The sequence below is a fragment of the Arachis ipaensis genome, chromosome B9, assembly GCF_059453495.1.
Source record: "Arachis ipaensis isolate K30076 ecotype BB chromosome B9, ASM5945349v1, whole genome shotgun sequence".
NCBI lineage: Eukaryota > Viridiplantae > Streptophyta > Magnoliopsida > Fabales > Fabaceae > Arachis > Arachis ipaensis.
In genome coordinates this window covers 113,016,477-113,032,549 of record NC_142444.1, presented here as the reverse complement: position 1 = coordinate 113,032,549, position 16,073 = coordinate 113,016,477, and the positions used below count along the sequence as shown (strand labels likewise).

The following is a 16,073-nucleotide window of genomic DNA, read 5'->3' as shown; positions in this document are numbered from 1 at the left end:
AAAGTACCCACACTCTTCTCCAATCTAGGCAAAAACCAAAAGAAAATCCCAATCAGAAAACCAAATAACAGCCATACCCAGATGCAAAGTTTTCTACTTACCCCATAGTTAAACCAGGGGAAAAGTTTACCAGAGTGGATAAAGGCATCCACGTAGGTATCTCTGTTAGTGTTCCGTGAGTGGAATTAATGGTGGGGTAACATTGAATCAATTTTGGAACGTTGGGGACAAAAATAGGACGAATGAAACGTTAGGGACAATTTTAGGACTTACCCCAAATGTTGGGGACAAAAATAACACTTTACTCATTCTCTTTTTATATGTAATAGATAATAGATAGATAGATAATAAATATATTATAATGGATAGATAGCTAGATAGATGTGAATTAAGCGAGTAAGATTGGCTCGACACCCAAATCTGACTTTATTCTCCACAGATTAGATTGCCAACTTATCCTAACTGGTTTAGAGCAAGTTAGATACCTACAAGTACGGGTGGTGCTATCAGTCCTATGACTATGAAAACAATAATCAGGAAATATATAAACCATCCAATCAACAATTAACAAGTAGCACAATTTGAAGAACTGATTTTTTACCATACAACATATTTCCTTACAAGTTTTTAATTAATCCTACTTACAATGTGTACCGTAAGATATTACACTTGACAATATAAAAAAAGGACTAATTTTCACTTAATAAGTAAAAGTGTTCAAATTAAAAAAAGAAATTTTTAGAAACCCTTTTTTTCCGGTGGAAAGTTGAACTAAAGCGACGTGGCATATGAGTGTCTATCTTTGCCGTAATAGAAATTATTGCGGGCCCGGATTCTGGACTCGGGGGCCCAATAGCGAGGCAAACTTTGGGCCCAATCCATCAGGGCTCGGCCTCAGAAATCGAATCAATTTGGAAAATTCGCTCGTGCCATATCTAGCGTTAAATGTCCCAGATACGCATTGTATCTTTCTGATTTGAGGAGGATTTGAGCATTGCAACCCATACATAGGGAAGCCTCTTACTATCTTTCCAGTTTTTTTACTGGTTTTTTACAGAGAAGTTTTTATCGGTTTGATTTTCAAAACCTTGACTGGGAGAGCCCTTTTCCAATTCCTAGGGGTCTCGGAACAAAACCCTTCTTCAACCTAATGAAAAAAGGGATCACCTTCCAATGGACAGAGGAATGCGAAGCTGCTTTTCTACACTTTAAAAAGCTTTTATCAGAACCACAATGTTACCAAAATCACAGGTGGGGAGCCATTGTTCCTATATCTTGCAATCTCTGACGAGGCCATGGGGGAGGCCCTCATCCGAAAGGAGGATAAGCAACAACTTCTGATATACTTCATTAGCAAAGTATATTAAAACGTGAAAACACGGTATTCACAGCTGAAGAAATTAGCCTTCGCCTTGCTCATCTCTTCGAGATGGCTAAGGCAATACTTCCAGAGCCACCAAATCATGGTCCGCACTGTCCATCCCATTGGCAGGTGTTACAAAAGCCCGACCTGGAGGGAAGAATGATGATCTGGTCCGTGGAGCTATCGTAGTTCAACATCGCATACCAACTGAGGCATACCATCAAAACCCAAGCCATGGCGGACTTCTTGGCCGAGATAGCCAACTCTGTCTCCAACCTTCCAACTCAATAGTGGGAACTCAACGTAGATGGAACTTCCAACCAAACCTTTGGTGGTGCAAGAATCATCCTGAAAAACTCAGAAGGGCCCTTATATGAGCAGTCCATCAAGTACGAGTTCCCGGTGTCAAACAACTAGGCTGAATACGAAGCCATCATAGCAGGACTTATCCTAGCTAAAGAACTAGGGGTCAAAAGTCTGATGGTCAAGAGTGATTCCTAAGTCATCACGTCAAAGATTAATGGCACGTACCAGGTCTGAGACCCTTTGCTCCAGAAGTACTTGGAGAAGGCCAAGAAATTGGGCACAAATTTTCACAGTATTACAATTCAACACATGCTTCGAGAAAAGAACATCAGGGTAGACTTATTGTCAAAGCTAGCCAGTATTAGGTCCTTGGGAGGAAACCACTCCCTCATCCATGAGGCCATCAGGGAGCCCTCGGTGGCCCTGCTCATAGACATGCAAGGAACTTCCGACTGGACGACCCCCATCAGATGATTCTTGGAGGACAGCGAGCTCCCAGAGAACATAACTGATCAAAAGTGACTGAAGAGGGAGGCCGCCAAGTACACCCTAATCCAGGGAACCTTATATCGAAGAGGAATCTCCCAGCCACTTCTGAAGTGCCTCCGACCCGATCAAGCGAACTACGTATTTAGGAAAGTGCAAGAAGGTTGTTGTGGCTATCACATGGGTGGCAAGGCTCTGGCCCAAAAAATAATGAGAGCCAGTTGCTACTGGCCGACCATAATCCATGACTCAATGCAACTTGTCAAGTCATGTGTCAACTGTCAGGAGAATAGAAACTTTCATAAGGTCCCCGTTGAGGAGCTAACTCCCATTACAAACTCCCGACCATTCGCAATATAGGGAATCAACCTTTTGGGCCCTTTCCCTATGGCCCCAGGGCAACTTAAATACCTAATAGTAGCGATTGACTACTACACCAAATGGGTGGAAGCCGAGACCCTTGCCACAATCACAGAAACCCAATGCAGGAAGTTCCTTTGGAGGCATGTAATCAATTAATTTGGAATCTCGGATATCGTGATCACTAACAACAGCACCCAATTCGCCGATAAAAAGTTCTAAAGTTTCCTCGAAGGACTGGGGATCTGACAACGTTTCTCTTTGGTAGAACACCCACAAGCCAACGGCCAAGTTAAAGCTACTAACAAGGTAATTCTGAAAGGCATCAACAAGAGGTTGAAGAAGAAGAAGGGTGACTGGACAGATGAACTCGGATCGGTCCTCTGGTCATACCGCACCAGCTCACAATCAACTACCATAGAAACGCCCTTTCGCTTAACTTATGGCACGTAGGCCATAATTCCAGTAGAAACCAGGGAGCCCAGTCCCAAATTCCTTCTCAGAGTCACCAACTATGAAGTAGAAAAAGACCTACTAGACAAAGTTCGGGAATTCGCCCACCTGAGAAAATTGGCCCTCAGGTATAACCAAAGTGTCAAAATGCAGGTATTCGAGAAAGGAGATTTGGTGTTGCAGTGGAATGACATAGGAACTTGAAAGCCAGGAGAAGGGAAGCTCGTGACAAACTGGGAGGGCCCCTACCGAGTCCGCGAAGTATATGGCAAGGGAGCCTATCAACTAGAGCGACTCGATGGTTCCGTCATCCCGCGATCATGGAATGTCGTTAATGGTGCGCGAATTTGTAACTCGCACAACTGAACCGGCAAGTGCACCGGGTCGTCCAAGTAATACCTCAAGTAAATGAGGGTCGAATCCCACGAGGATTGCTTGATTGAGCAAGCTGTGGTCTCTTGCAGATCTTAGTTAGGCGAATAGAAAGATAGTTGTTGGTTGTTGTAGGCGCATAAACAAGCAATAACAATAAAACGTAAAAAACAGTAGTGAGAAATCAGTTAAGACTTCAGAGATGCTTATTCTTCTGGATTAACACGTCATACTAACTACTCAAATGATGAATGATTCTTTCAATTGCAAGGCTGTAAGTGATTAAGCCATTGGTCGTGGTCATTAATCTCCTTAGATCCAAACCAAACACATGAACAGGCTAGATCAATCTGGGAGAGGGTTGATGAATCCATATTTGATGGTAATTTTTGGTTAGAATTGAGTGGATTTCATCATGCAAACCTACATTTATTCCCTTTAATAGCATGCTTTTGAGTTTTCCTCCTAAATTGTGCTTGATTATGAAAACATTCTCTTTTGTGCTTAATTTAATCAATTTTATTCCATTGGCATTCCATTTGATACTTTTATGTTTTTGGTGAGCGATTTCAGATGTAATAAGTAGAAATGACTTGGTAAGAATGGAAGAGAAGCGTGCAAGTAGGAGGAAACATGAAAAAAAAGGAGAAAAGCTTTGCGAAGCGCACAGCCTCTTGTGCGTATGCACAACCTGAGACTTGGCCAAGCGCACACACCTGTGCATACCAGACACCTGTGCGTACGCACAGGTACCAGCGCATGACTTCATTAAAAAGCCACGTGGCTCACGTTTGAAAGGCTTTGGAGGCCTAAATCTGATGGCCTAGTGCTCATATGGAGGGGGCAACACTTGAGGAAACATAGCATATCATTAGGAGTAGTATTAGGTAGTTTTAGGAGGCTTTAGGTTAGTTTTCTCTAGGTTTTCTCTCAACTTTCTTAGGGTTTATATTCCAAGTACTATTTCCATTTTGATCTTGGATTTTTGCTTGCCTCTATTGTAAGTATTTCTTAATTGCTCTCTTTTATTGCTACAATTTTGATACTCTTTCTTGTAGTTGAAGACATATTATTAATATATATACTTTTTGCAATTTTAATTCCTAGTTGATGAATTTGATGATTGATGATTATTATATGCTTGGTTGAGTTGCTATTGTTGCTTTTGATTATTTGTTGCTCATAGTTTCAAGCATTTTTCCAATTTTGCAATGTTTTATGATTATACCCACCAAGTGTTTGTGAAAATGTCAATTTTGATTATGAGGTAAATTTTCACCTCTTGTCTTGGGTAAAATGAGCATATGGGGTACTAGAGTTGTAATGTCCAATATTTAGTGATAATTCTTGGATTGTTAATTGTTCTTGTTTCCACTAACGCTAGCTTTTTGCTAAGGCAATTATTAAGTGAGCTAGGATTTGCGGATTAAGAACAATTATGCTCACTTGACCTATCCTTCGATGTTAAGGGTTAACTAAGTGAGATTAATCCATCATAATTGTCATAGTTGTGGTTACAACAAGGAAAGAATCCCCTAGCTCATCCCAAGCCAAGATCCCAATTATGTTTTGAATCATACATACACATCAATCACTTTCAACCCTTTACTTGTTCATACTACATAGATAGTTCCTTAATTAGTTTATTGGTTTATTAGTTGCAATTTTGACTATTCTTTTATCCCTTTAATTGTTCATTTCTTTATTGAAAATCCCTTGATTATCACAACCAAAATTGTGCACTTGTGGTCACTAGCTCCTTGGGAAGACGACCCAGGATTCTACTCTCGGATAAATTGGTTTTGAATTGTGACATCTCTAATCTAAACTTTGGTTGTGAGTTGCCTTGTTGGTTAGAACTATACATGCAACGTTGAAATCCCATCTTTCCTCCCTTATGAGAAAAAGAATTTCCTAACCGACAATCCGACGAGCACCAAGTTTTTGGCACCGTTGCCGGGGAGCTAGTGCAATAAGTGCTATAATTTTGGTTGTTGTGAATATGTTAATGTTGTAAATAGCACTTTTTGGTCACTTGTTTGCTTTTGTTAGTAGGTATTGTTTATATTTTCTTTTTGACTTTTTCACACTATTACCACAATTCACCCCATGGAACCTAAATACTTATCTTCATAGTCATCAATTCTATACACCATCACCTCCCTATATACAAAACCATAATCCTTACCCTCATGAGTTTGATTGTCAACCTTCATCACCTCAAATTTCATCCTCATACATGGATCAATCCACATAAGAACCACTCAAAGTGCTTATTCAAGAACAACAAGCATTCTGGAGGAAGCAAGAGCAAGTCATGTCTACCTTAGTGGAAACCTTGGATCGGTTAGCTTCATTGCGCTCATACCACAACCAAGAACTTTTCATGGATGAATGTGTAGAATCAAGCGAAAAGTGTGGAATAAAGAAAAAATTGCAAAATCAAGTAGAAGATGAGAAATTACAACATGAAGCACAAAAAGAGGTAAATGAAGAATTGATAGAAATTGATCAAGTGGATTCCATCATTCACAATTTTTTGTCCAACTTGGTCAATCCCTTTAATGACCTTTATGACCCCCTTGATTGAATTTGAAGGAGATGTTGATGTGGACTTTGCACAACCTCCCATTTTTTACTTGAGTGATGATGAGAAAGATTTTAAGGAGGTTAAAGAAGAGTTCAACTACCAAGAAGTGAAGGTACTCATACAAGAGCAATTGGAGTGGGTGAAAATTTTACCAATAAACTTTCTAGGCCCACATCAATATGCTATATTGGAGACGAATTATCAACTTCAAACCCTTCTTGGAGTGTTAGATGGTGGAGAGAAGAATGTTAATTGGCAAGGAAATAGAAAGTTCATCAAAGAAGCCAATTCAACATTTGGTGTTCAACTATGGTCCAAGTGTTCTAATAGTATTTTAAGACGATGTTCATCTAAGTGCAAAAATAAAGATCAACGAGAAGATGAACAAGAGACTAGAGTATGGGATCCAAACATTGGTTTCAACACTCAACACTTATGGATCCTCAAGTCTAGTTTGAGATTGCCACCAAAATTTGCCCTTAATTTGACCTCACTTTGGCAATTCAATGAGGAGTGGAAGCACAAGCCGCCATGACACAAGCTTCACTCAAGACGTCTAACTTAAGGACGTTAAATCAAAGTGCTAGGTGGGAGACACCCCACCATGGTAACATTGTTCTAACCTTTCTCTTTTTTTTTTTATATTTTGACTTAATTGCTTTTTGTTATGTTGGTTCACTTAGGATTAGTTTAATCTTTGAGCATAGATAGGTTAATTTGCATATGGATCATGATTGTATGAATTTTTGGATGTTTGAGGTTGAATTTTGACTGAGCTAAGGTTAAATACCTTAGATTTTGAAAGAAAAATTTTTGGAAAAATAGGGCATCGTGCGTGCGCACACCCTTGTGTGTACGCACACAATCACAAAATTCTGCATCTTGTGCGAATGCACCACCCTGTGCGTACGCACACTAGCCTGCACAACCCCTGTTGGGAGCGCTCGCATGTCTCTATGTATGTGCATCCCCTTATGTTTTGCGCTTTGTGCGTGTGCACCCTCCCGTGCGTACGCACACAAACTCTTTCTCGCACACTGTATGCGTGCATACCAACTCGTGCGTGCACCAACCTGATTGCACTCCCTCTATTGGGAGCGCTAGCACGCCCCTGTGCGTATAAACCCCTACCAAATTTTGCTCATGTGCATGCGCACACCTGCATGCACACGCACACATGATCCTTCCTCAAGATATAAAAAAAAGAGAGAGAAATTTGTCCTCTATGGGTGCACACAGCCTTGTGCGTCCGCACAACAGCTCGCACCCCCTCTGTTGGAAGCGCTCGCATGTCTCTGTGCGTCTGCATCCCCTGTGTTTTTGCTTCTTGTGCGTACGCATGCGCATCCCCTGTGTTTTTGCTTCTTGTGCGTACGTATGGACTTGTGTGCGTACGCACAAGTGTCGATCTGGGCATTAATCAGGGAGAAAACCCCGTCGAGCCAGTAGCCTTCTTCCTTTCTTTTCCTTCCTTGCTGTTGTGCCTTGCTCCGCCCAGTCCCCTTCCGATGACCATGCCGCTGTCAGCCACTGCCACCACTCACCCTCTCTCTCTTTCTTTCTTTGTTCTCTCTTTCTTTCTTCTTGTTCTTCTCTTTTCTTCCCCTTTCACCGGTGAGCTTCTCCGTCCTCTGTGGAGCTCCGGTGTGTCTCCAGCGAAGCTGACCACCGTGACCTCGTAGTGGCTATCACAAGTGCCACTGTTCCATCTTCTCCTCTTACATTCTTCATCCTCTTATTTTCAGGTTTTATTTCTTTTTCATGTTAATTTCTTAGCTTGTTTTAAATTCAGTTGAATGAATTAGGTTGAGTTTATTGCTTTGTTTAATTATTATTATATTGCAAGTGTTTGATCTCTGAATTATTGGGTTGTTATTGATTAAATTTGAGCTTGAATGTGATATTTTTGCACAATGCACATTAAGTATTCGATAAAATGCCTAAGTGAAATCTTTTTTTGATTCATATGAAATGGCCGTCATATGATTTCAACTTCTTCTTGTTTGGCATATTCTATGATTTGTGCAACATCAAATATGATTCTTGATGATGTTAAACTTGAAATTATCAATGCATTTCATTGTTTCTTAAACTTGAAGTTTGGTGCACAAAATTTTGATCATCAACAATGGCGCCAAAGACTTGGAGCTCTCAAACGTGAATCACACTTTGTCACAATTCCGCACAACTAACCAGCAAGTGCACTGGGTCGTCCAAGTAATACCTTACGTGAGTAAGGGTCGATCCCACGGAGACTGTCGGTTTGAAGCAAGCTATGGTCATCTTGTAAATTTCAGTCAGGCGGATTCAAATGGTTATGGAGGATTGATAATTAAAAGATGAATAAAACATAAAATAAAGATAGAGATACTTATGTAATTCATTGGTAGGAATTTCAGATAAGCGTATAAAGATTGTTTGTTCCTCTTGAACCTCTGCTTTCCTATTGCCTTCATCCAATCATTCATACTCTCTTCCATGGCAAGCTTTATGTTGGGCATCACCGTTGTCAATGGCTACTTCCCGTCCTCTCAGTGAAAATGTTCCAAATGCGCTGTCACCGCACGGCGAATCATCTGTCGGTTCTCGATCATGTTGGAATAGGATCCATTGATCCTTTTGCGTCTGTCACACGCCCAACAATCGCGAGTTTGAAGCTCGTCACAGTTATCCCTTCCCAGATCCTACTCGAAATACCACAGACAAGGTTTAGACTTTCCGGATCTCAAGAATGACCGCCAATAATTCTAGCCTATACCACGAAGGTTCCAATCTTAGATTAAAAACCCAAGAGATATGCATTCAAGCCATTGCTAGTAGAACAGAGGTGGTTGTCAGGCACATGTTCATAGGTGAGAATGATGATGAGAGTCACGGATCATCACATTCATCAAGTTGAAGAACGAATGAATATCTTAGAGAAGAAGTAGGCGTGAATTGAATAGAAGAACAATAGTAATTATATTAATTCATGAAGAACAGCAAAGCTCCATGATGAGCAGATAATTTATACGCTTTTTGGCATTATTTTTACATAGTTTTTAGTATGATTTAGTTAGTTTTTAGTATATTTTTATTAGTTTTTAATAAAAAATCACATTTCTGGACTTTACTATGAGTTTGTGTGTTTTTCTGTGATTTCAGGTATTTTCTAGCTGAAATTGAGGGACTTGAGCAAAAATCAGATTCAGAGGTTGAAGAAGGACGGCAGATGCTGCTGGATTCTGACCTCCTTGCACTCAAAGTGGATTTTCTGGAGCTACAAAACTCCAAATGGTGCGCTCTCAATTGAGTTGGAAAGTAGACATCCAGGGCTTTCCAGCAATATATAATAGTCCATACTTTTTCCGAGTTTAGACGATGCAAACTGGCGTTCAACGCCAGTTCTATGTTGCATTCTGGAGTTAAACGCCAGAAACAGGTTACAAACTGGCGTTCAACTCCAAAAGAAGCCTCTACACGTGTAAAGCTCAATGCTCAGCCCAAGTACACACCAAGTGGGCCCCAGAAGTGGATTTTTGCATCATTTACTCATTTCTGTAAACCCTAGTAACTAGTCTGATATAAATAGGACATTTTACTATTGTATTAGACATCTTTGATCAGTTTTATGCTATCTTAGACCTTTATGGGGGCTGGCCACTCGGCCATGCCTGGACCTTGCTCTTATGTATTTTCAACGGTAGAGTTTCTACACACCATAGATTAAGGTGTGGAGCTCTGCTGTTCCTCATGAATTAATACAAAGTACTATCGTTTTTCTATTCAATTCAAGCTTATTCCGATTCTAAGATATTCATTCGCACTTCAATATGAATGTGATGATCGTGACAGTCATCATCATTCCCAACCTATGAACACGTGCCTGACAACCACTTCCGTTCTACCTTAGATTGAATGAATATCTCTGGGATTCCTTAATCAGAGTCTTCGTGGTATAAGTTAGAATCCATAGACGGCCATTCTTGAGATCCAGAAAGTCTAAACCTTGTCTGTGGTATTCCGAGTAGGATCTGGGAAGGGATGGCTGTGACGAGCTTCAAACTCGTGAGTGCTGGGGGTAGTGACAGACGCAAAAGGATCAATGGATCCTATTCTAATATGATCGAGAACCGACAGATGATTAGCCATTCAGTGACAGCGCATTGGACCATTTTCACTGAGAGGACAGGATGTAGCCATTGACAACAGTGACGCCTAACATACAGCTTGCCATAGAAAGGAGTATGAATGATTGGATGAAGACAATAGGAAACCAGAGGTTCAGGAGGAACAAGCATCTTCATACGTTTATCTGAAATTCTCACCAATGAATTACATAAGTATCTCTATCTTTAATTTACATTTTATTTATCTTTTAATTATTAAATTTCCATAATCAATTGAATCTGCCTGACTGAGATTTGCAAGATGACCATAGCTTGCTTCAAGCCGACAATCTCCGTGGGATCGACCCTTACTCACGTAAGGTTTATTACTTGGATGACCCAGTGCACTTGCTGGTTAATTGTGCGAAGTTGTGACAAAGAACTAAGATTATGAACGTGCGTATTAAGTTTTTAGCATCGTTACCAAGGAATGAACCGTCACGATTTCTGCGCACCAAGTTTTTGGCGCCGTTGCCGGGGATTGTTCGAGTTTGGACAACTGACGGGTTCATCTTGTTGCTCAGATTAGGTAATTTTATTTTAATTTTAACCTTTTTTTTACTTTTTTATTTTCAAAAATTTTAAACAAAAAAAATTTTCAAAAAAATAAATTATTTTTCTTCAAAATTTTTAAGAATGAATTCTAGTGTTTCATGATGATTTGTTGAATCCTGGCTGGCTGTAAACCATGTCTAATCTTTTGGACCGGGGTTTCAACTTATCATCACAAGAGCTTGTTGATCTTCACCCATTTGGCAGTTACACACATAGTTGTTGTATACATGGGAGGTATCAATATCTGCTGAAGCTTGGCTGGCCATTGGCCATGTCTAGTGTTTTGGACTGGAGCTTTCACTGAAAGCTTGGCTGGCTAGTAAGCCATGTCTAATTCCTGGACTGGAGCTTTAGACTAACATTGCAAGATTCCTGAAATTCTCATTAAAAATTTTGAAGTCCTTATTTTTCTTTTTCCAAATAATTTTCGAAAAATCCAAAAAAAATTTAATAAAATCATAAAACCAAAAATAATTTGATGTTTCTTGTTTGAGTCTTGTGTCAGTTTTTAAGTTTGGTGTCAATTGCATGTTAATCTCTTTCTTGCATTTTTCGAAAATTCATGCATTGCATTCTTCATGATCTTCAAGTTGTTCTTGGTAAGTCTTCTTGTTTGATCTTCATATTTTCTTGTTGTGTGTCTTTTCTTGTTTTTCATATGCATTTTCAATTTGTTAGTGTCTAATTATTGAAAATTTCTATGTTTGGTGTCTTGCACATTTTTCTTTTCTTAAAAATTTTCAAAAATAAGTTCTTGGTGTTCATCTTGACATTCAAAGTGTTCTTGGTGTTCATCTTAACATTCATAGTGTTCTTGCATGCATTATTTGTTTTGATCCAAAATTTTCATGCATTGAGTCTTTTTAATGTTTTTCTCTTTCTACATTAAAAATTCAAAAATAAAAAAATATATTCTCCTTATTTCACTCATAATTTTCGAAAATTTGATTTGATTTAGTCAAAAGTTTTAAAATCTAGATTGTTTCTTATGAGTCAAATCAAATTTTCAATTTAAAAATTCTATTTTTTTCAAATCTTTTTCAAAAATCAAATCTTTTTCATTTTTTCTTTCATATTTTTGAAAATTTCAAATTAATTTTCAAAAATCTTTTTCTTATCATGTTCATAATTTTAAAATCTTTACTAACAATTAATGTGATTGATTCAAAAATTTTTAAGTTTGTTACTTGCCTATTAAGAAAGGTTCAATCTTTAAATTTTAAATCATATCTTTTTAGTTTCTTGTTAGTCAAGTAATCAACTTTGATTTCAAAAATCAAATCTTTTTAAATTTCTTTTTGAAATTATTTTCAAAATAAGTTTCAATCACATCTTTTTCAAAATCAATTTCAAAATCTTTTCTAACTTCTTATCTTTTCAAAAATTAATTTTCAAATCTTTTTCAATTAACTACTTGACTTTTTGTTTGATTTTAAAAGTTTACTATTTCAATCATATCTTTTTTAAAACTACCTAACTAATTCTATTTCTAATTTTCGAAAATCTCTTCCCTCTTTTTTCAAAATTCTTTTTTAATTAACTAATTGTTTTAAATTTTAATTTAATTTAATTTAATTTTTCTTTTTTAATTTTCGAATTTTAATTTTAAATTCAAATTAAAAACAAAAATATTCTTCTTTTCTTTTCAATTATTTTCGAAAATTTTTCTCTCTCTCATCTCCTTCTAATTATTTATTTATCTACTAACACTTCTCTTCTTCTTAAAAATTCGGACCCTCTCCCTCTTTCTGTGTTCGAATTCTCTCTCTTCTACTCACATAAAGGAATCTCTATACTGTGACATAGAGGATTCCATATTTTCTTTTCTGTTTTCTTCTTTTTCATATGAGCAGGAACAAGGATAAGAATATTCTTGTTGAAGCTGATCCTGAACCTGAAAGGACTCTGAAGAGGAAGCTAAGGGAAGCTAAAGCACAACTCTCTGGAGAAAATCTGACATAAATTTTTGAAAAAGAAGGAGGCATGGCTGAAAATAATAACAATGCAAGGAAGCTGCTTGGTGACTTTACTGCACCTAATTCCAATTTACATGGAAGAAGCATCTCAATCCCTGCCATTGGAGCAAATAATTTTGAGCTGAAACCTCAATTAGTTTCTCTGATGCAACAGAATTGCAAGTTTTATGGACTTCTGTCCGAAGATCCCTTTCAGTTCTTAACTGAATTCTTGCAGATCTGTGATACTGTTAAGACCAATGGGGTTGATCCCGATGTCTACAAGCTTATGCTTTTCCCATTTGCTGTAAGAGACAGAGCTAGAATATGGTTGGACTCTCAACCTAAAGACAGCCTGAACTCTTGGGATAAGCTGGTCACGGCTTTCTTAGCCAAGTTCTTTCCTCCTCAAAAGCTTAGCAAGCTTAGAGTGGATGTTCAAACCTTCAGACAGAAAGAAGGTGAGTCCCTCTATGAAGCTTGGGAGAGATACAAGGAACTGACCAAAAAGTGTCCTTCTGACATGCTTTCAGAATGGACCATCCTGGATATATTCTATGATGGTCTGTCTGAATTATCAAAGATGTCATGCACCGTTCTGCAGGTGGATCCATTCACCTAAAGAAAATGCCTGCAGAAGCTCAAGAACTCATTGACATGGTTGCAAATAACCAGTTCGTGTACACTTCTGAAAGGAATCCTGTGAGTAATGGGACACCTCAGAGGAAGGGAGTTCTTGAAATTGATACTCTGAATGCCATATTGGCTCAGAACAAAATATTGACTCAGCAAGTCAATATGATCTCCCAAAGTCTGAATGGATTGAAGGAATCATCCAACAGTACTAAAGAGGCATCTTCTGAAGAAGAAGCTTATGATCCTGAGAACCCTGCAATAGCAGAGGTGAATTACATGGGTGAACCCTATGGAAACACCTATAATTCTTCATGGAGAAATCATCCAAATTTCTCATGGAAGGATCAACAAAAGCCTCAACAAGGCTTTAATAATGGTGGAAGAAACAGGTTTAGCAATAGCAAGCCTTTTCCATCATCCACTCAGCAACAGATAGAGAATTCTGAGCAGAATCCATCTAGCTTAGCAAATATAGTCTCTGATCTATCTAAGGCCACTATAAGTTTCATGAATGAAACAACGTCCTCCATTAGAAATTTGGAGGCACAAGTGGGCCAGCTGAGTAAAAGAGTCACTGAAACTCCTCCTAGTACTCTTCCAAGCAATACAGAAGAAAATCCAAAGAGAGAGTGCAAGGCCATTGATTTAACCATCATGGCTGAACCTACAAGGGAGGAGGAGGACGTGAATCCTAGTGAGGAAGACCTCCTGGGACGTCCAGTGACCAATAAGGAGTTTCCCTTCGAGGAATCTGAGGCTCAATTAGAGACCATATAAATTCCATTGAACCTTCTTCTGCCCTTCATGAGCTCTGATGAGTATTCATCCTCTGAAGAGGATGAAGAAATTACTGAAGAGCAAGTTGCTAAGTACCTTGGTGCAATCATGAAGCTAAATGCCAAATTATTTGGTAATGAGACTTGGGAAGATGAACCTCCCTTGCTCACCAATGAACTGAATGCATTGGATAGGCAGAAATTACCTCAAAAGAAACAGGATCCTGGCAAATTCTTAATACCCTGTACCATAGGCACCATGACCTTTGAGAAGGCTCTGTGTGACCTGGGGTCAGGAATAAACTTAATGCCACTCTATGTAATGGAGAAACTTGGGATCTTTGAGGTGCAAGCTGCCAGAATCTCATTAGAGATGGCAGACAACTCAAGAAAATAGGCTTATGGACAAGTAGAGGACGTGTTAGTAAAGGTTGATGGCCTTTACAACCCTGCTGATTTCATAATCTTAGACACTGGGAAGGAAGAGGATGAATCCATCATCCTTGGAAGACCCTTCCTAGCCACAGCAAGAGCTGTGATTGATGTGGACAGAGGAGGATTGGTCCTTCAACTGAATGAGGACAACGTTGTGTTTAAGACTCAAGGATCTCCTTCTGTAACCATGGAGAGGAAGCATGAAAAGCTTCTCTCACTGCAGAGTCAACCAAAGCCCCCCATAATCAAACTCTAAGTTTGGTATTGGGAGGCCACAACCAAACTCTAAGTTTGGTGTTGAACCCCCACATTCAAACTCTAAGTTTGGTGTTTGGAGGTTCCAACAATGCTCTGAACATATGTGAGGCTCCAGGAGAGCTCACTGTCAAGCTATTGACATTAAAGAAGCGCTTATTGGGAGGCAACCCAATGTTATTTAACTATATCTATTTTATTTTCCTTTTATTATTTCGTGTTTTAGTAGGTTGATGATCATGTGGAGTCACAAAAACTACTAAAAAATCAAAAAATAGAATGAAAAACAGCATTGAAAATAGCATACCCTGGAGGAGAGCAGTCTGGCATTTAAATGCCAGAAACAAGCATCTATCTGATGTTTAACGCCAGAAACAAGCACCAAGTTGGCGTTTAACGCCAGAAACAAGCATCTGCCTGGCGTTAAACGCCAGAAATAGGCTACATTTGGGCGTTTAACGCCAGAAACAAGCAGCAGTCTGGCGTTAAGCGCCAGGATTGCACAGTAAGGGCGTTTTACACGCCTAATTGGAGCAGGGATGTTAAGTCCTTGACCCCACTTGATCTGTGGACCCCACCGGATCCCCTCAGAATCTGTGGACCCCACAGGATCCCCACATCTTCTTCTCTCCTCTTCACACCTTTTCATAACTCTCTTCCCCAAATACCCTTCACCAATCACCTCAATCACTCTTTCCCATCACCTATTCACCACTCACATCCATCCTCTCTTCCCCATAAACCCTACCTACCTCTAAAATTCAAACTCTTTTCCCTACCAACCCCAACCCTAATGGCCGAACCCTAAACCCCATCCCACCCCTATATAAACCCCTCTTTCCTTCTTCATTTTCACACAACACAACCCTCTCTTCTTACCCTTGGCCGAATACACCTTCTCCCTCTATCTCCTCCATTCTTTTTCCTCTTCTCCTTCTTTCTTTCTTCTTTTGATCGGGGACGAGCAAACATTTTAAGTTTGGTATGGTAAAAGCATAGCTTTTTGTTTTTCCATAACCATTTATGGCACCTAAGGCCAGAAAAACCCCTAGAAAGAGGAAAGGGAAGGCAATTGCTTCCACCTCTGAGTCATGGGAGATGGAGAGATTCATCTCAAGGGTCCATCAAGACCATTTCTATGAAGTTGTGGCTAAGAAGAAAGTGATCCCTGAGGTTCCTTTCAAGCTCAAAAAGAATGAGTATCTGGAGATCCGACATGAGATCCAAAGAAGAGGTTAGAAAGTTCTCACCAACCCCATTCAACAAGTCAGGATCTTAATGGTCCAAGAGTTCTATGCAAACGCATGGATCACTAGCAACCATGATAAAAGTGTGAACCCGAATCCAAAGTATTGGCTCACCATGGTTTGGGGAAAATACTTA

General features: G+C 39.2%; 1 non-coding gene across 1 annotated transcript; it reads right to left on the bottom strand.

The window, feature by feature from the left end:
• Positions 1 to 13,009: 13,009 nt before the first annotated feature.
• LOC148545947 (small nucleolar RNA R71) lies at positions 13,010 to 13,117 on the bottom strand. The gene has a single exon (XR_015902092.1). It is a non-coding gene; the product is annotated as a small nucleolar RNA R71 (small nucleolar RNA).
• Positions 13,118 to 16,073: the final 2,956 nt, after the last annotated feature.